Genomic DNA, 21,565 nt, shown 5'->3' with positions numbered 1-21,565 from the left:
TGTCGGCTGTGTCAAAGTCACCACTTTTGAATCGTCGGAACCAGTACTCGCAGGTTGAAATTGATGGAGCATTCTCACCGTAAGCCTCACACAGCATCCGATAACTTTCCGCTGCACTTTTCTTCAGATGGAAGCAAAATAGCAATACTTCCCGCGAATGAAGTTTTGTAGGCACAAAAGCTGACATAGTCTTTGTATAAAAAAATTTTTTGTTTACATTTCGACGAAATGATACAAACTAAGAAACTACACTTAATGATGACGCTTTCACATGAAACTCGTTACACAAATACTCAGTTCAATTTGACACTAGTATTACTATATGTTTTAAATCCTTTAAAACTTAGTTGCACACATTCACTCAAAAACATTTTTCTATTCTTTAATACTAGATTCTTTCTAAGTTTCACTCATACAAAAACCAATTTCTTAAAACACGATCATTGGTCCGTTAAAAAGTCACTCAGAATTTGAGTTGTTCACTCATGCTATAAGAGATTATTCAGTTATGCAATCACTCAGTATTTGAGTTTTCACTCAAATAAAAACTTGCTTAGAAATACTTACTGTTATTTGGTACCAGATTCTTTTTAACATTCACTCATATAAAAACCAATTTCTCTTAAAACACGATCATTGGTTTGCTGTGTAGTCACTCAGTATTTGAGTTGTTCGCTCAATTAATTTTTTTATTACGTGGCACTAGATTGATTGCCAATCACACTTACCTTTCATTACCTAACAATATTATGCTTTCACTCAAGTTATTAAAAACGTCTTAAAATCACTCAGTATTTGAGTTGCTCATTTAATTAAATTACTGAAGTATTTATGTTATTTGATAGATTCCCTGTAATTTTCGCGCATACAACAAAGTCACCCACATTAAATAACATCACTTGTGAAATTATAAAGTCACTCAATATTTCAGTCGTTCACTAAATTCCGTTTGTATTATTTGCTGGTATATTTTTTCTTATTTTATAAAGAGAGTGACTCACCATCCATCGCCCCGACATGTGTGGTTTTTTCACTCATGTTACTACAAGTGAATAGGAAGTTTTATATTCACTCAGAATTTAGGAGTTTCACTCAATTGAATTTGTACTATTGGGTTGTTGATTCTTTCAGTTTTGATGCCATTAGCTCGCAATCACTCAACAATATTATGTTTTCATGATATTAAAAATTACTAGTAGGTTATAAAGCCACTCAGCATTTGAGTCGTTCACTCGATTAAATTTGTATTATTTGCTGGTATTTTTTATTGAAAGCCACTCATCTTTCATACTCTTAAAATATATACTTTCTTTACTCAGAAATGTAATTTTCAGACTAGCAGACTGTAGCAGACTATGTGTCTCTCAAAACAACTCAATCTCCATCAGTTATAATAATATTTATTCACTTACGGTATTGTACAAAATATAAAAATCTTTTATTGAAATTACTGAAGTATTTCACTTATTTGTTTATTGTTTTTTTCTCATTCTATGCCATTCACCCTTAATCTCCAAATATTTTTTCTATTTTCACTTCATTAAACAAATTCTTAGGTGAGTCTTTTATCTTTCGCCATAAAATAACTCAGTTTTGAGTGGTTACTTAAGCAATGCATTGAAAAATGTGCCATATATGTAATATCTACGCGCTATATATAAATTTATTATTATTATAAAAAAAATGTCTATATTTTTTTGCCATATTTTAATAAATTTCAAAGCATTCAGCTATTAACTTTGACTCATTGAAATATCAGTTTATTTCAAAACTATCTCGAATTAAGTAAGTCGTTTGCCATTCATTTTGTTTTTTAAACTCACTCACAAATACATCATTTTCCCTCACATTTTGTGCAACTATCTCAATGGAAAAATTATTTTCCTTTTTTTTTGTAAATTCCCTCACAAGGGCGCTATTTGTGGAATCCACTTTTTGTAAATTCACTCACAAACGCACTCATTTACTTCGCAATTTGTGGTGCCTTCTCAAATTACGGACTCAAGCCACTTTTTTCTTTGTAAATTCACACTGAGTTGCATTCATTTACTTCAATATTTTCGGAAGTGTCTCAAATTCCACACTCAAATTACTTTTTTCTTTGCAAATTCACTCATTTACTGCACAATTTGTCGAACTTTCTGAAATTACGCACTCCAGTAACTTTTTTCTTTGCAAATTCACTCAAAAACTCACTCAATTACTTCAAAATTTCTGGAACTGTCTCAAATAACACACTCAAATAACATTTTTCTTTGTAAGTTTACTCACAAACGCACTCATTTACTTAACAATTTGTGGTGCTTTCTCAAATTACACACTCAAGTAACTTTTTTCTTTGTAAATTCACTCACAAATGCACTCATTTACTTCACAATTTGTGGTACCTTCAAAAATTATATACTTAGTCAACTTTTTTTCGTAAATTCACTCAAAATGCACTTCCATACATTCATCTTAGGCACAGAATTAAGGACATTTGTATGTATGTATAGTACACATACACACTCAAAGTATAAGTTTCTCATTCAACAATGCAGCATTCTCACTCAAATATTACTCGTATCACTCAAATCACGCAAAATAAAAAGCTAGTAGTAATACCGCAAATTTGATGCAGAAACGTAAGCGACGTAATGCAACTGTTTTAATGTTAAATGTTTACACAGTAAGTAACGCAACTGCGTTGAAGTAAACGAATCGAAAAAAGAGTTGAAATCAAGTAAAAAAAAATGGCAGGAGAAATAGAAGCAACAAGTGAAAAAACGAAACCCAAATAATCGAGGAATCATAATGTAATTTGCAGTGCATAAATTACACGCATAATCAAATAGTTACGTGACATGAATTTTACAAATTTACAATTACACTTAAATACATCCCATGCAACCCAGTGGCAATTAGATTCTAACAGGTAACAATTGAAACGAAAATAACCCTAAGAAATAATTACATATTAAAATAAAAAAACCAATATAAATGCTTTATTGCAAAGAGAGAGCAATAAGCGTACATAACAAACTTAAACTGAACTTAAGTACTTACACAAAATATTTAAAATTCAAAACGAAAATTCAAATGACTCTATATAGAACGTATAGGATTGTTCAAAACTTAAAAGAATATACAAAATAGCAATAGGAATAGCAAAGAAAATTTAACCACTTTTAGAGATACCCTGTATGTGTGTGTAACACACATGTAACAGCCGCCAGTCGTACAGTTGCGCTTGTGCTCTAAGTTTAAGTGAGAGGAGAGTAACAGAAAAATGTTTGCCAACAAAGTAAATGTTAGCGTATGAGTTAAGTTAGATGTCTGTAAACGAAAGTTAACGTAACGTAAATGTTAAAGGAAAACGTAAAACAGGAATTAACCAAAAACAAAAACAAAAAAAAAAAACAAAGACGGAATATACAAAACGGTGAAGTAAGATGAAAAATGAAGTATAAGAATAATAGCCATACCTAAGTCTATGTGTAAGTAACAAAATGTAAAAGTTAGTGTCAAAATTGACAGACGCATACAATGACGCAGAGTCTAACAAGTAGAAGAAAGCTTGTAGTCGAAATATTTAGATTAAAAGGCAAATAAACGCATAGAAATCGATGTAAACTAAAAGTTAAGGTTGCAAATTATGGTTGAAAATGTATGCTGCATGGAAAGAAGTAGGCGAAGAAACAAAGAAGTAAAAAAAAAATATGTGTATGGTATGCGGTAAAACGAAAAACGAATGTGAAACGTAAATTCGTAAACACGTAAGCACATAAACTACTAAAAATATTGGAATATGGGACATGTGAAACACAGAGCAACACAAGTGACTTATTTCGTGCTTAGCTTTTTTTATGATTAGTGCTGGAAATGGCGCGGTGCTTAGCAGGTTTCTTATATTGGTATGGAAGTACGTAATTATGAATAGTTTCGAATTAGAATATAATTAAGTTGCTTATACAATTCTTTGCTTAATTTTGCTTTACATTTTGCCTTAGTGAAGAACGAATACGACGAAAAGACTCGGTTACTTCAAAATGGTGGTATTGATGAAACATTTTCTTGGTGTAGAAATATTTAATTTCAAAATTTCTAATATTTAGCGCATTAGCGGGAATGTGGCAAAAAATAAAAACATGAAACGTTGCTTACACGGGGTTAGGTGCGGTTTGGCTGACTGATCAACAGCGATGCCAGGTGGCACATAGAATTGTTACCTTTTATTGTCAAGAGGGTGAAAGATATGGAAAAGGGAGCTCATTAGTGTTGCACAATTTTTCTGAAAAGCTGAGTCTTTAGCTAGCACATAAGCAGGCTAGAGCACAAAAAAAAGAGATAAAGAGCATTAATTCCACTGTTAGGTTAGGTTTTGTTTTTTTTTGTTTTTTTTTGTAAGGAGGTTGAAATCAAAATGTCAGAAACATCTCAAAGGTGCCGTTAATCCAATGGTATGTGGGGCACGCTCCCACTAATATATACTATAACAATCTTCACCTCGGCTAGTTCTACCCAGGGACCACAAAAGTATAACTTCTGGTTAGAGTCCCGTTTATGTCCGAAGACACAACAGGTACCCGCGTCCAGGTTCCTCTCCTGTAGGCGTATGAAGGCTATACACCGCCGATAGTCTCAATTACTCCCACTATGTTTATAGGTGGTCCAAAGTAAAGGAGGCATCGGAAAGCTTGCAGTAGTGTTATCTTAATTCACTACCGTCTTGTCTTCTGTATGATACTGTACTGAGTGTTTCACTCAAACGTCTGTGCTTGTTGTCGGTTCGTCAGAGACTGTCCGCCTTCTCTGTTGCTGAAACGCTTTGCGTTCCCAGTCCATATGGCGAAGTCGCGTCATAATCTTACCTGCAAACGTTTGCGTTGCCTCCCACTTTCCGCCCACGTTGCGCACATATCTCTTATGAGGGTGCTGGAGGACGGTTGATGACCCAGGGCTTGGTCCAGTATAGCTCGTTCCTCTCTAAAGCGGTCGCAATAAAACATGACGTGTTCTGCGTTTTCGTCTGTATTTGGGCAGTTTGGACAGAAAGGGCTGTCTGCCAGCTTAAGACGGGGCAGGTATTCCTGAAAACAGCCATGTCCGCTGAGCAACTGTGAAAGGTGGTAGACGGTGTCTCCATGTTTTCTTAGTAACCACTCATCAACACGTGGTATGAGTTTGTAGGTCCAACGGTTAGATTAGGTTAGGTCATTGTACAGACCCAAAAGTAAAAACACTCTCAGCTGGTTGCCAAATAATGCCCACAGCTGAATTCAGCTGATTTAAAAACGCTCTTTCATATAACATGGTTGCATAAGGAATGATTAAATTTCATAGAAAATCGTATCAAAAAGTCCAAAAAATTACGTAAAAACTCAGATATTTCTTAATAAAAAGCCTTATTACAGCTAAGAAATATATTAAAAATCTTGTTATATCCAAGTTAAGTTTATTATTTTGAATTTTTTTCTATTTTAATGCTACCATAAAAAGTCTACTTTGGCATTGCAACCTCGTCAATACGCTCAAGCAAAAATACCAAATCCTTGCACCATCAGTCACTTGACTGCCTCTCAAGCTCACACCAAGGATGTTTGTCAAAGAATAGGAAGAAGAAGAATGTTTTTACTTGTATTTTTGTACAATGGGTTAGGTCAACTCTTTTGATCAACAGTAATTTTAGATAGACCACAGCACTAATATGGTAACTTGAAGCTTTGTTGGCGCAAACTGTAGTTATAATTCAAGATGCGCGGTTTTAGGAGTTATAGTAAATCGCTGATTCGCTGCGCAACAAACTCCCTCGACGAAGTAAAGAATGTAACATCAAGACACCTAAATCGTGATTAATTGCACGCTGGGTACATCCTATGCATGCTTTACATGTTTTTTTTTTTCAAGATGCCTTCGCACTTACAGCGACCGTCGTCTACAGTGTTAAGTGGTGTGACCACTAAAACAATCCCTTCTCTTCTTCTGGGGAGACTCCCTTCCCGGAACTACTTTCCGCATTACTTCAAGGGGGGGGGGGGGGGGGGGGGTCCAAAACGTCTGTGTCCAGCATATTTGTAGCCAGCTTCCTGCTAGAGGCACGTCTTCTTATGCCTCTATCTGTGCCGCGTTTGTGTCTATTTACTACAAGTAGTTCCTGTTGATATATGGAGGCTTTATGTCATCGATAGTCTCAATTGCTCCGCCTTTTGAAGCGAAAGGAACATCGGAAGAATGCGATATCAAATTTGTTAGTACCGATTTGTTCCCGCCTGATATCGTCGTGAGTCACACAATTATTGACTCCTTACTCATGAGTTTCTACGCTTCAGTCGCCCACCCCACATATAGGAGGCGCTGCTTTGCTGAATAAGTTTTCACAGAATTCCATTTATTGATTGATACATACATGACTGGTATCAGATTGTTTACTTGCAACGGGAGTGCAAGTAAAACTTCCAGTGTTTGAGGCTCGTCTTTAAAATGGTCACTTTGGATGATAACATGCTCCGCATCTTCGATTGTGTTGGAGCAGTGTGGGCAGTAGGGGTTGTCTGTCAGCTTAAATCGGTTGGGATACCATCACCACATACTTTACCTTGCGGCATCCCGTATGCATGGTACTTAATAGCTCCCAATCAGAGCTTGAGATAGTGGAAATTTTTAATTGGTAGTGCGTTCTATGGATTTTCAGCAGCCTGATTGTCATATGTAAGTGATGCTATAGTTTTTGCCAGCTCATGTGTGGCATACATGGTTTATCGTGTAGCCTACAGCCTTTAAGATCAGTTAAGGGGGTATTCTAGTGCAGAGGCATGAATTTGAGATGTTTTTGCGGATGCTATAAACGACAAACGAAAAATACTTACTATCCATTTTTTACCAGACATTTATTAATCTTTTAACAATGCATAAAAAAGACAAAAAATAAAAACTGATGTTTTTATAAGCTGTTGAAGTGGGGGGTGCAAAATAAATGGGGCGCTAAATTTGTCATGATTGCAAGCTTTCTAATGATCTGAAACAAAAAATGTGAAATATTATTAATTTAGATGATTGCCACTAACGTACAACTGAGAATAAGTGGAAAAAGACTTTGTTTTTCTTAAATTACGGCTGTCCGAAAAAATAGTACATTTTTCCTACATTTTGGACATTTCCGAATTGTTTAAAAATAGCAAAAAACATGTTTTCCTACTTTTTTGTACATTTATGAATTTTTTAAAAATACCAAAAAAAATTTAATTTTAATAAAATAATAAAATTTTTACGTTAGAGATATGTACTGAGATGACTCATACCAAAATTCAAGCGAAACGGTTCAGTAGAACTTGAGATATCGTGTCAAATGTTTTGATGTGAATGTAGTTTCGAGAAAAACGCGTTCAAAGATTTCAGACAAAATGTATAGGAAACGATGCCATGTCCCCAAAAGGCAAAAACTTATGAAATAATAGGAATTTTAAAAAATCCTCTTAATGACATATTCCTAAATGTCTAGATTTTGAAAATATGCAGAAAAAGGTATCTAGACTTTTTTCGAAATTCTAGATTCTAGTGTAGTAAAACCCCCCTTAATAAAACTGTAACATAAATTGAAATGTTTAAAGTTTTCTTTGAGGAGAAGCTTAACAGCACTGTTTAAGATTTAGTAGGAAGTGGATTTTTTCATGAAGGCAGTGAAATTTATTATTCGTTCTCTAGAAACTTTTGTTTCTTAGAAAGTTTGGTAGCTTTGGGAAAATAAATCTTCTCTAATCCCGCTGTTACAGTGCTTCGGTTGCTTCACGATTTTTGCACTAAACAAATGTGAGAGTTGTTGTACTAAGCAAATGTGTCACTAAACAATGTCAGAGTGGACTTGGTTCAATACTCCGATTTGCGATTATTAGAAATAAAATTGAAGAAATTGATTTGCGATTATTGGAATTGTGATTATTGAAATATGTACATATGTGTGTGTATGAGAATGTGTCTAAAAATTAATTTCGAAATTTGCTAAGAGCTTTTCGGGATTCAATTAAAATTTCGATTTTAGATTATTATTTGAAAAATTACTCCAATACACAAAGTAAATACATACATATATAGAAATAAAGCAAAAATGTGGTGAGTGAGATTAGAAACAGGCAGCTTCTTTAAGCTTCAGAAAATTGAGCCAAGGAATAATAATTAAAAAGAAATATTGCAAGGAAAAGGACGGAAAGAGAAAACAATCAGTTATACTTCCCTTGGTATTAGCTAGATTTCTGAATACTGAAACCTCTCCTTTCTTTACTCATATCAAATTTATTCTTTGTGATTGGTTGTCCAACTGCAAACTCATTTTCATTACCACACTCGACACGTGGCGCGATTTCAAGGACATGCAGCACAAAGTAATTTAACTCATTGCAAAATTAAATATTTATTTACCATGCCAATGCTCGTAGCTTATGAATTATGGCCACATGGCTTCACATCCCTTGTGCGCGTAAGTGTGGCAAATTAATTAGTTTTTGTAATAGCTGTCAAAAGTTGTTTGTTTGGTCTGAAGCGCATTCTGGTTACTCAGTTGCGTAAATACGATATTTCTCTGTGAGTGGGTTGAGATGGAGGTATTTAAATTAATTTATCTCGGATTAAATAACTTTACTTGTTTGTGGCATCAATGTCCATGATTTCAATGTGCGGCAGTGCTTCTCTCACATAAGTAAATCGAAAGTCTTCAAAGATATTGAAGCATAACTTTGCAAGGGACATTTTTGAAGTGAAAAATGCGGGTTCTCAAATAATTCAGCTCAGATAACAGTTTTCTCATATGTGTGAAAAAAAGTTCACATTTTCTGCACTGTATTAAAGAACGTTTAAGGGTTGGGTTTTTTAGGATTTATCGAAGTTTTAGTATATTAAGTTAGTGGTTCATTCATCAACGAATTGAAACTTTTGCTTGGGTATCTAGAAACTTTTATTACGGGATATTTTTTATATAATCCCGTTGTAATAAAATTGATTTCGGGATTTTTGTGGAAACCTACTAAAATGCACTTAACAACACCAGAGTCACGAAGTAAAGTCACAATCCAGAAAATATTTCGGGACTTTACGCGACTCAGTTCAATATGCCGATTTACGCTTGTTAGAAGCTTTTACCCGTTTAAAGAGTTGGCATTGTTTGGAAGAAATACTGTATTTAGCTTTCGCTGTGTTAGCCCTTATAAGTACTAAGTGAATTTGTTTGAAATAAATGTATGGGTATGTGTCTAAAAATGAATTTTGAAATTTATGACTATGTAAAAAAATATGAAATTAAAAAATATTACCACAAATCGTAGGCGCAACAAATAACACCCAGAAAGCTGCCATTAAGAACAACAAAACAAGTAAATAATAATTATAAAATTAATAAAATTTAAATGGTTTAATAGTTTAGTAATTTTACATAGATAACAGCACCTAAGTGTATTTTTGCATTTTCTTTAGGTAGATATTGAATTTCATATATTTTAGTGGCATATTTTATACATATTTCACTCTTAGCTAAAATATAGTTAAATAAAAGAAAATTAACACATTGTTTGCAATGTTATTTTTATATCAACACACACACACACAAAATTGCACATAATTGTCAAAATAATAAAAAAAATATTTGAATGGTGAAGTCCACTTTTAATCGGATACGCACACAATAATTTTTAAATTAATAAAGATTGCAGAGTAATACATACAATTTGCATCCCCTGCAAGTGAAATCAGTGAACGCATATTTGCATTTTGCAATAAAAATTAAATTAAAAATCTTAATGAGTTGCAGAAGCAGCGCTCAAATACGTTTCTATGGAGTTTAAGGTAAAAAAATTCTGCAACCAACGACATAATGAAAAACGGAGAGAAAATAGTTTTAATTGAGAGAACGAAAAACATTAAAATTTAATAGCGGCCACAAAGACGCTGGTAAAAGCAATTATTATTAATTATATATTTAATCCCGAAATTATATTATTTAATCCCGAACTTTCGGGACTGCCCCGAACTTTTATTTAATCACGTTTACGTTTAGTAAAACTACAATGAAATTGAATTAATTTGCGGGTAAAAACGGTTGTTAGCAACTTCAGTGTCCGTAATAGATATTTTTAATTAAATCCTGAAATTTCCGGACTGATCCCGAGTTCTTATTTCTTTATATTTAGTAAAACTTTAATGAAATTGAGTTAATTTGCAGATAATTTGCACCTTCAATGTCCGGAATATATAGTAATAATTAGGCCCGAAATTTCGGGACTGATCCCTAATTTTTATTTAATTACTTTAAGCAAAACTTCAATAAAATTGAGTTAATTTGTAGGTAAAAACGAATATTGACAACTTCGCTATAAGCAATAGATATTTTTAATTTGACTCCGAAATTTCAGGACTTATTCCAAGTTCTAATTTTCTTTAAAAATTCAATGAAATTGAGTTAATTGCAGGTAAAAACGATTATTAGCAACTTCGATACCACGTTGTAAAGTAACTTTTAAGCTCTTAGAAAAAATTTAATGAAATTGCTTCATTTATGAGAATTTCAAACATTTCAATATCCATTTCGTATCATATTTAATATAGTTCCGAAACTGGACCAGTGATTTTAATTAATAAATGCTGTAAATCCAATAAAAACTATTTTACTTAAAAATAGTAAAGCCGATCACGCTTCGCAGTGGCTCAATCAAATTTAAGATACAAATTTCACTTCCTCTATCTAATATTCGCATTGAGTTTGAGCCGAATTGCATTATAAGTCAGATTTTTAAAGTTATCTCGACCCCGGCGCCACCTATCGCGTAAAATTTGGAGCAAAATATTTCCTTGTCAGCAGCTAATAGACTCATTTATGTTTCAGATAGGACCATGAGCCAGATAGGACCACAAATGCGATTTTTAAAGATATCTCGACCCCGGCGCCACCTATCGCGTAAATTTTAGAACAAAATATTGCCCTTCGGGTAGATAATATATATTTCGTGAGATTTTTTGCTATTTGACTTGAAGATAAATTTAACCTGTGAGTTTGAACTGAAGTGGCTGGTTGCGTTTTCTGTATACTGCTCACCAACGTACACAGCAAATTGGCAAAATGTTTATAAATATAAAGGGTGGTTAAGTTTCAAGGGCCGGTGTTGATTTTGAATAAAATACAATTTTTTTCGAAAATTATTAACATTTCTCTTTATTATGATACAATAATATTGGTATAGCTTAACTACGTGCGGAACAAAATATCGCCCAAATGACCGCAGCGGCCTTGGCGGCACACCTCCATCCGATGGTCAAAATTTTCGATGACGCTGAGGCATAATTGAGGTTCTATGCCGTTAATGTGCCGAATTATCTCATCCTTTAGCTCTTGAATTGTTGCTGGCTTATTGACGTACATCTTTTCTTTCAACTAACTCCAAAGAAAGAAGTCCAACGGTGTCAAATCACATGATCTTGGCGGCTAATTGACATCGCCGCGACGTGAGATTATTCGGTCATCAAATTTTTCGCGCAAAAGAGCCATTGTTTCGTTAGCTGTGTGACAAGTGGTACCGTCCTGTTGAAACCACATATCGTCCACATCCATATCTTCCAATTCGGGCCATAAAAAGTTCGTTATCATCTCACGATAGTGAACACTATTAATAGTAACTGCCTGACCGGGATCATTTTGGAAAAAATACGGCCCAATGATGCCGCCGGCCCATAAACCGCACCAAAAAGTCACTCTTTGTGGGTGCATTGATTTTTCGGCAATCACTCTTGGATTATCATTCGCTCAAATGCGGCAATACTGCTTATTGACGAATCCACTGAGGCGAAAATGTGCCTCATCACTGAAGATGATTTTCTTCGATATGCATTTTGATTTGAACGCCCGTTTTCATAATAAGCCTGAATAACTTTAACGCGTTGGTCGATAGTGTATCTTTCCATGGTTCAAATTGAGTTTGTCTGAAATTGAAAAATGTCAAATGAAATGTAGATAAGCGTCAAGTATTTTTGTATGGTTCACATTCAATATCGGCCCTTGAAATTTAACCATAAAAATTTAATTATAAAATAATTAGGCGAATTTGCATTTATTATTAAAATTTTCTCAAATTCGCAAAAAAAAAAGATTTTAACCGTAGATCGTTCTTTGTATCAAAAATGATACATTTCATACTTTAGAAGCCAATAAATTCGTCCACGTTGGCAACACTTACCTCAACTTTTATGACTTTGTTTGTTCCGTTGATATAAGCATTTTAAACTGAGTTTCAAATTTTAAAATCAAGTAGGCCGCGAGAAAAACGAAAACTTCATAATTCTACTCATTGTATCATATTTGATACATATGAAATTTTTAATGATTTTTCGTGCGAATAGTTTTAGTTTCATCCTTGTTTTGACATTATTCGGACGTTTTGTTAGTGAAGTTTGGTTCAAAAATGTCGCGTCCGCAATATTTAACTTTAGAGGAGCTGGTGAATGAAGTTCTAGATAACAGTTCAAACGATGAATCTGAAAATGGAAATTTTTGAAATTCAGAAACTGAGGCGGAGGACTATGTGTTTGAAAATGACTCAAATGAAAGTTTTTTATCAGATATTTCTGAGAATATTGGTCTCAACTTTGATATTGATCCGTTATATACTGCAAAAGATGGTACCATATGGAATCCAGAGCCAAACACCATCGGTCGTTCAAGGGCGGAACACGTCATTAGTTTCAGACCAGGTTTCTAACTGTGCTTTTTTATATTACGATTTTTCAATTTACATACTGACTTACTTCTTTTAGGAGTAACAAGAAACGCATCTAGCCGAGTTGGAAACATCCGAGATTCCATGCTATTATTTTTCCCTACATCGATTACGAAAATAATAATTGAAAATTCGAATAAGTATGGGAAAGAATTGCATGGAGATAAGCATTTAGAAATTGATGAAGATCTACTTCTGGCATTTTCTGGCTATCATAAATCAAAAATTATTTTTTTGGAATACTTATATAGATCTAAAAGTGAAACTTTGCATGATTTATTCGATACTACATATGGGCGACCTATATTTCGCACAATTATGACCGAAAAAACATTTTTATATGTATTGAAAGTTATACGCTTTGATGACGTACTTAGTCGACGAGAGAGAAGAAGTGAAGATAAATTTGCACCAATTCGCGATCTTTGGGAACGGTGGGTAAAAGTACTCCCTACATTCTATAATCCTCATGATTGCATCACAGTAGACGAACAATTATTGGGTTTTCGCCAGTACATTCCGTCGAAACCCGAGAAGTACGGTATAAAGTTTTGGTTGGCCGTTGATTCCGAAACATGTTATGTTTGGAAAATACAGCTTTATTTGGGAAAAGGAATTACTGGAGTTCCAGAGTGCCACCAAGGCGAACGGGTCGTACTTGATTTAGTGGAAGGATTGAAAGGTCACAACGTTACCATGGACAACTTTTTCTCGTCGCATACTTTGGGCCAAAAACTTTTAAAACGAAATCTAACAATGGTTGGAACAATGCGCAAAAATAAGAGATCCATTCCTCCAAAGTTACTTCAGTGCAAAAACATTCCTAGATTTAATTCAACTTTTGCATTTACTCCGGACACTACTCTTGTTTCGTATATGAGCCATAAAAACAAATGCACAATTGTTATGAGCACAATGCACCACGACGCGAATGTTCTAGGTAACTCAAAAAAATTCCCAGAATTAATTTCCTTTTATAACTCGACGAAAGGAGGAGTTGATACGGTGGACAAAATGTTAACCTGTTACAATTGCAAGCGAAAAAACAATCATTGGACTATGGCAGTTTTTTCCAATATGATTGACATCTCAGCATTAAACTCATATATTATATATAATGAAATAGATCCAAACTGGAAGTCTACAACGAAGTACACAAAACGCAAGTGTTTTCTTCATGAACTTGCTATTTCATTAGCTAAACCTTATGTTGAAAAACAATCCCAACGTACTCATACTGGCATGCTTTCGTCGATTTTCTTTACTGGCGTCGTCAACAGTGCAGACGAGAACGAAGCTGGATCATCAAAAAAGGCTAAAATGGAAAGTTTGGAAAAAAAGAATCGAGCAAGATGTTGTATGTGTTATAGTTCCGGAGAAAATAAATACAAATGGACCTCTTTATATTGCAGCAAATGCAAAAAACCTTATTGTAAAGACAAACATGTGGAAAATATTTGTACAAAATGCGTCAATAAAGCTTAATTTTATAACTAACTCAAAATCTAGTTAAAAACACATTGGCTTGTTTCATTTTTAATAATAATTCAGTATGTATCAAAAAAGATACACGGTATAGAATTGTAAAGCTTTTTGTAGGGCTGATCTACGGTTAAATAAATTCAGCAAAATAATTTTCCGGAACTTTTTAACACTTGTACAGTGCACTCGCGGTAACTCGAATAGCCGCTAAGTCGAACGACGTGCTAACTCGAACACATTTTTTTCCCTATTGACTAGTTTGTAACTCGAACAATATTAAAGCGCTATAACTCGAGCAAAAAAACAAATTTATTTGTACACACATTCTTTTCAAACATGTACATTTTGTACATACATACATATGTAATAGTATATGTATATAAATTATACGTATACTAGTGTATTGTCCATATGAATATTTCGACGTTAATATCCCGTTAGTTTTCTGGGAACAACATCTTGCATTGACCAAATTGCTTTAAATTTGTCATTTGTAGTGTATCAGTGCATGTGAGTAATGGATCGTAAAAGGTTGAAGTGTTTAACATTAAAAGAGAGGGCTGAAGTCCTTAACAAAATTAAACGTGGATGTAGTGTTACTTCTCTAGCGAAGGAATATGGGGTAGCCAAGTCCACCATAAGTCTTATAAAAAAGAAAGACAAGGTAGTTTTAAAAGCAGTAAACAACACGTTTTTGGGTCCTGGGAAGAGGAGAACTTTAAAAGCTTCTGAGTTTCCTAAAATGAAAGCCGCTTTATACAAATGGTTTCTGTGCCAAAGAAAAAAGGATTACCCAATAAGTGGACTCATCTTGAAAGAACATAACATGAAAAACATAATTTACAGGTCGAATTTACGCTTTATGATGTTAACAAATGGAATGATGGTGCCGAATTTACCGACACAGAAGTAATAATTGAAACTAGTGATTCTGAGTCTGAGTTTAACAACACAACTGAGATATGTGAGCGGATATCATCTGAGGAGGCAGTTAGCTCTATCAATAAGGTAATTCAGTGGGCCACAACTGAACAAGTAAGCCCCGCAAAGGTTAACACTCTTCAATTGCTGCGTGAAAAAGTCATATTCAACATTGCTGCAGGCAAGAAAAGACAAACACACATTACAACTTTCTTTTCGGCCTAACTTTTCTGTTAAAGCTGACTTTTTTTGTGTAACTGACGCAAAGACTGCCAAATATTTGATGAAAAATATTGAAACGAATTAATTATTTTAAACATATTCATGTTCATATCCATATGTAAATAAATAAATAAATTTAATTGAAAAAAATCGATATCGATGACTGTTTTTTTAACATAGCACACTCAATTGATAAGTCGAACAAATTCGATAAATCGAACAGCGCCTGTTTTAATTAGTTCGAGTTATCGCGAGTGCACTGTATTTGCATCCTATTCTTCTTAAATTTTTTCACTTCCTTTGATATTTAGCACAAAAGCATTAAAATACGGACAAAATCCAGCAATCCCTTGAATTGGAAGCAATTCAGCAATTGAGCAGGCATATTTATTTTATGCGCTATATAATGTAGTGTAATGCTGGATGCTAGTGACCTTCTGGCAAAATTATCTGCTTTCGGGGTTAGTTAATTTCGGGATTGTCAACACTTGCAAATTATTGAGAATTGGAGAAATTTTGTTGGTGGTAACCTTGGCAATAAGATTTTATTTTTTCGAGATTAGCTTATTTCGGGATCGGCTAATTTTGGTATTGTCAACACTAGAAAATTATTAACAAATGGAGAAACTTTGTTAGTGGTAAATTTGGGAACAAGTTTTTATATTGTCGGGATTAGTTAGTTTCGGGATTAACTAATATAATTACGGGACTGCCATCACCTGAAAAATACTACGAAATAGAGAGATTTCAGTGATGGTAAACCTATGAATAAGATTTTATATTTTCGGGATTATCTAATTTCGGTATCAGATTATTTCGGGATAAACTAATTCGGGATTGTCGAGAATTAAGAAAAACTAAGATTTATACGGATTTCGGTATTGCCATCTCTAACAGAGATTCACATATTTGCATTGCGATGCCCATTAAAAACGCAAACATGAGCAAAGCGGAACATACAATGGGGAATAAGTTATAATAAACACATAAAAACTAATATACATAAGGAAAATACGTGTCCGAATAAGAAACAAAAAAACAACATAAAAACACAAAAATATAAAAAATTTAAATTATAATATTTAGCAATAAAAAATGTAAACCCTCATCCAACATATGCAATTCACCAACTGAACAAAACATAGTTCCATTTATCACAATGAAAGCAATTCAAATTACCATTGCGTGGAATAAAGGATTAGAACAACACAAACCAATAACAACAATAATAAATGTACGTATATTTAAATAAATGACTATGCCCAAACCTATCGAAACCACGCATAACTTATATACTAATTAAAAGTATAGAATTATTTTATGATAATTAATAAGCAGAAAAAAGCACTAAATGTAATTACGATTAAATTTTAATTAAGATAAATATTACAAACGTAAAACAACAGGAGAGAGATCACACACAAGAAATACATTGAATTTAAATTCACAAACGTAAAACAAAAGCAGAAAACATGCGTAGTGGAAAAAAGAAACAAAAACAAAACAAAAAAATATTACACCTAATGATTATGGATAAAAAGTCTAAATTAAAATAAATAATTGTCACATTTAGTAAAGCAAACATTTTAAATCTTTCTTTTATGAGTCATCCGAAAGGGAGTGGAATAAATGTGAGTAAGTATCTTTGGCTGTTCTGTTCGGTGCTTTGGGATGCGTTATCGAACGAAGGTGGACTAAGTAAGACAAATTTCCTCTAAAATATCGCCTAAGGGGATAGGTAGACTTGAAAAGCCCAAATAAAAGAATATGGGCTTTTTCGTGTTACTCAATATGTAATTGCTGTAATACTACAGCCCTTAAACTCTTTTGCCGCTCTGTTGCTAGTTTCGGATATTCCGCACGGTTTGGATTTTAATGCATTATCAAATACTTTCTGTGATATATTATACAAAAGGCAACCGGTAAAATTGGAATGAGCATTAACGAGGAAAAATCAAAATTTATGTTGATGTTCAGAAAAAATGATGTGCTACCTGGTACAATAAAAATCGGGGATATGAATTTGAAGAGGTGAAACCTTCACGTATTTGGAGTTTAAACTAAGCCATAACAGCGCAATGAGTATTCTTATATGGAATTCCTTATATTCTGAACATAGTGCGTCAACAAATTGTTTCCACTGGTCTCGATTTTTCGCCAGTAAATTATTTTCGTTCTTCTTCATCTCCATTTCCATCTCTCTCATCCGTTTCCATGTGTTTGACGGTCTTCCTCTGCGGCGGCTGCCCTGCGGGTTCCACTCAACTGCATTGCTGGTGATGTCTTTGTTTGATCTGCGTAAGTAGTGGCCAAGCCAGTTTCACTTACGTTTAGTGATTTCAATTTCAATCGTTTCTTGCTTTATGGCTTGCCAGAGCGCGACAACATTATTGCAACCTCAACGAATAAGATTAAATCCGGAGCCTGATACAGTTGACGAACTTTGGCATGAAATGAAGGACATGATTCGGAACCTGGAATGCAAGAACGATGTTAGAAACGACCAAACTAAAAAATATTTGCAAAGACGAGATACAGGCAACGTATTATTAAACTTTTTAAGTCGAAGCTGCTGAACAGACCTTTCAAAATTTCGCTGTAAGTATAAATCTATAGTTCGGCCAGTTCTTTGCTATGGATCGGAGACATGGTGCAGTCCAAGACAACGGCGAGTAGCGTATAAGTTGGAACCATGAACTGGACCAACTTATAAGCAGACAAAATGTTGTACAATTCATCAAAGCTCAAAGACTAAGATAGCTAGGCCATGTCGTAAGAATAGACCCGACGAGAGCTCAACGAAATATAACTGACGATAAAATATTTGCAACGAAAGCACGAGACAGACCAAGATCAAGATAGATTGACGAACTAGAATATGACACAGGGAAACTCAAGATCAGCAACTGAAAGAAATCAAGCAAGGATCGGCGCAAATAGAGAAACTTTGAAGAAGCAGGTAAATTTTTTTTTGTTAGTTTAGAAGTAGATAGCTTGGAAATCACTGATAAAGGCAACCTGCCAAAGTTTTCTGCGGAAAAAAGTGGTTTATGACCGACATTTTTAAGAAGCGAGCAGAGATAAAACCGGCAAATTTCTTTAAAATAATTCAGTTGCAACTGGGCGATATGTATATATTTCTCACTTTTTGCGTATTCTGAAACGTTCAATGCCTGTGCATTGGTGTCTGTATGTGAGCATAATGAGCTATAATTTTACAAAAAATAAGAACCACAACGATTTTGCTGACTTTTCTTCTCCCATCTACAATTTGGCTGCTGCCAGTTTCTGCGCATAAAATGTTAAAATTCGAAGTTCTCGAATATTCTTCCTTTGACATTTACTAAAGTTGCAATATTTTCACAAATCGCCGCATGGATTGATATTCAAACAAATCCTATATTTAAAAAAAAATTATGATTTAATATATTATTCAATTCTTCATAGCCCAAAAGTTACATATTTCAAACTGTGACAGTAATTTTTTCATGAACAAGGAATGATAAGCGGGTGAGGAGATTCTCTGTAATAGGGGTCCAAAAAAGGGCATAACTCTCCTAATATGGTGGCTTATAATTGAAGTGGAAATATCAACAAATAAATAATGGTAATACTTGCATTTGTTGTTTTAACTGAAATTTGTATTTTTCAGCAGCATTTTTTTTTGCACTCGGCGGTTATTATCTATTATTATTGTGAGAGAATTTAGCACTGCGCCGTGAACGATCTATTATACCGCAAAATGGAGCCAGACTATTTCGCTGAGCCAAACATCCGCAATAAATTTTAGTATTTGTCCTATTTTATTATTTTTCCTCCTTCGGTAACGACGTTTTCCCAGGTGCTTGTCTCGCTTATGCCTCTGTGCTGGACACGATGCCAAAACATGATTGACAGTTTCATCTTCCTCTTTTCATAACCTGCATGTCTTTAAAGTTTTTCCAATTTTGTAAGACAATAATTTAAGCTACAATTCCTTGTTATGTAGGATTTCTGTGATGATTCTTAAATGACTATTATTTCGTTCCATACAATCTTTAAGTCGGTTTAGGTTAAATCTTTCGTCAACAAATGCCTCCGCATCATTTGCAGAATATTCTGGCCAAACACCATCAGTAACGACGAACTGAGGAATCCATTCTTAGGCAAATAAAACGCAGAAAGTGCCGATGGATAGGTCACACGTTGAGGAAATCACCAGATATCATCACGAGAACGGCACTTGACTGGAACCTGCAGGGGAGCAGAAGTCGCGGTCGACCAAAACATACTTGGAGAACGTCGATGTTACGCGAACTAGCAGATGCCGACATCTCATGAGACGGCATGATTTTGATTGAAGCGAATACAGTACAGATTGTATTTTCTACTTCCTACATAGGAGAGGAAGACTACAAGGAATCACTTTCTTAGACGACAATATATCGTTCCAATTCGTACCTGGTTGTTCTGGCCTAAGATATGCAGCTCATCAAAACATTTCAGCACCAGTTCTGATATAACTTGGAAAGAGTTGGGAGCCTTGACTGCTACCTGGATATCAGAAAGCATAGCCATGCCTCTGTTGTCATAGTTGCGTTCCTGGTTAAAGTGCACGAATCTTTCTATTGCGTGGAGTTCCCTTACACTCAGCGGTTCGATTGCATTCAAAAATTGTTCTTAAGAAAAAATTTTGGTTCTATGGAAAATAAAGCAAAGCAAAACGCACAAAAGCTCTCTAATCTATTAATGTAGATTGCATGAAACGGTCTCCGAAGGACTACCGCATATTCTAAACTGGACCGAACATAGGACGAGCACAAGAGTTTGAGAGTATAAGGAACAGAAACGGAAAATTATTTCGTCGAATAAAGGCTAACATTGCGAAAGATTAGAAACAATAGAATTTATGTGAGTGGTGAAGTTGAGCTTGGAGTCAAAGTATACACTTTGGCCTTTTAATTCACTAAAATTACACTTGGAAACACAGAAAGAATTATCATTAATGAAAATGACCAGTAACTGACCTAGGACACTGCCTTGGGGGACACCAGAGAAGGCAAGAAAAGAATAAGACTATATATTAACGAGCCGAATGTTATCGAAGTTGGCGGCCGTATTCATTAGTCCGCAACTTCGAATCTCCATGCATGACGCACCAAGTTATAGAGAAAAGCTTTTTCTAATAGCGGCCGCCTCTCGTCAGTCAATGATACAAAAATTACCTACCAGTCGGAGTCGGATTAAAACTGTAGGTCCTTCCATTTGTGGAACAACATCAAGACGCACACCACAAACAGGGCGAAGTGCTTCTTAACATAGATCTGCCCGGAACACGTCATTGTGTTACGTCAATGGTCGATAATATCAGAGAAATCGTTGAACCGGACCAGATGTGAGCACTTATTCTATTGCCCAAAAACCGAAGATTAGTCTGAAGGATGGTTTGAAGAACAGCTCCATATGTGGGTGTCACACGAGCTAGGGCAAAAGAAACTTTTGGACCGAATTCATGTCTGCGATGTTTTTCTGAAATTGAAAACAAGAGCTAAAGAGGAAAGCGGTTAATACGCGGTGAGCCAACCAAAATGATCGAAAAGCTAGAATTAAAGGTTAACAAGGTTTTTCTGTATGCTTGCTTGTTGGAATTGGAAGGGAGTCCACTATGAGCTGCCCCTGCCACACCAAACAATCTATTTGAACCTCTGCTGTCGACAACAGACCAGCTTAAAGCGGGCAATCGTAAAGAATTGGCAAGAACTGACGAATAGGAAGGGTATTGCGTGCCATCAAGGTTTCGTGCACATTTTTAACGGCGCATCGGCCGCACTGAGAGCTTAGATGGAAAGTGCCAGCCTTGGCACCAAATGGTTATAATTTTTTCAGGTTTTTCAAACTCATCTGAAAAATACAAATTGATCTCAATATAGGTGTATAAAAATGAGCTGGCAAGGTTTTAGGAAATAAACGCGAGATCTTCTTTCATAGCGGAATTATGAAATTGCCTTCAAGATGGACAAAAGTTGGTGAATAATAGTATGCGCATCTTTGACCTAAGATAAATCGAGTAATCCTAACATTCTGTGTATTTCTTTGCGCATCCGAGGCCACCCGCGCGGACTCGGAACAGAACATTTGAGAGAGTAATTTGTATTGCTTACTAAGCCGAAGTCGCCCCGAAAAGACCTCAAGTCTGATTCGAGCGAAAGCCAGGCAGACGCACAGAAAGTGGT

The sequence above is a fragment of the Anastrepha ludens genome, chromosome 6 (assembly GCF_028408465.1).
Source record: "Anastrepha ludens isolate Willacy chromosome 6, idAnaLude1.1, whole genome shotgun sequence".
NCBI classification, from domain to species: Eukaryota; Metazoa; Arthropoda; class Insecta; order Diptera; family Tephritidae; genus Anastrepha; species Anastrepha ludens.
This window is presented reverse-complemented; position numbering follows the sequence as displayed.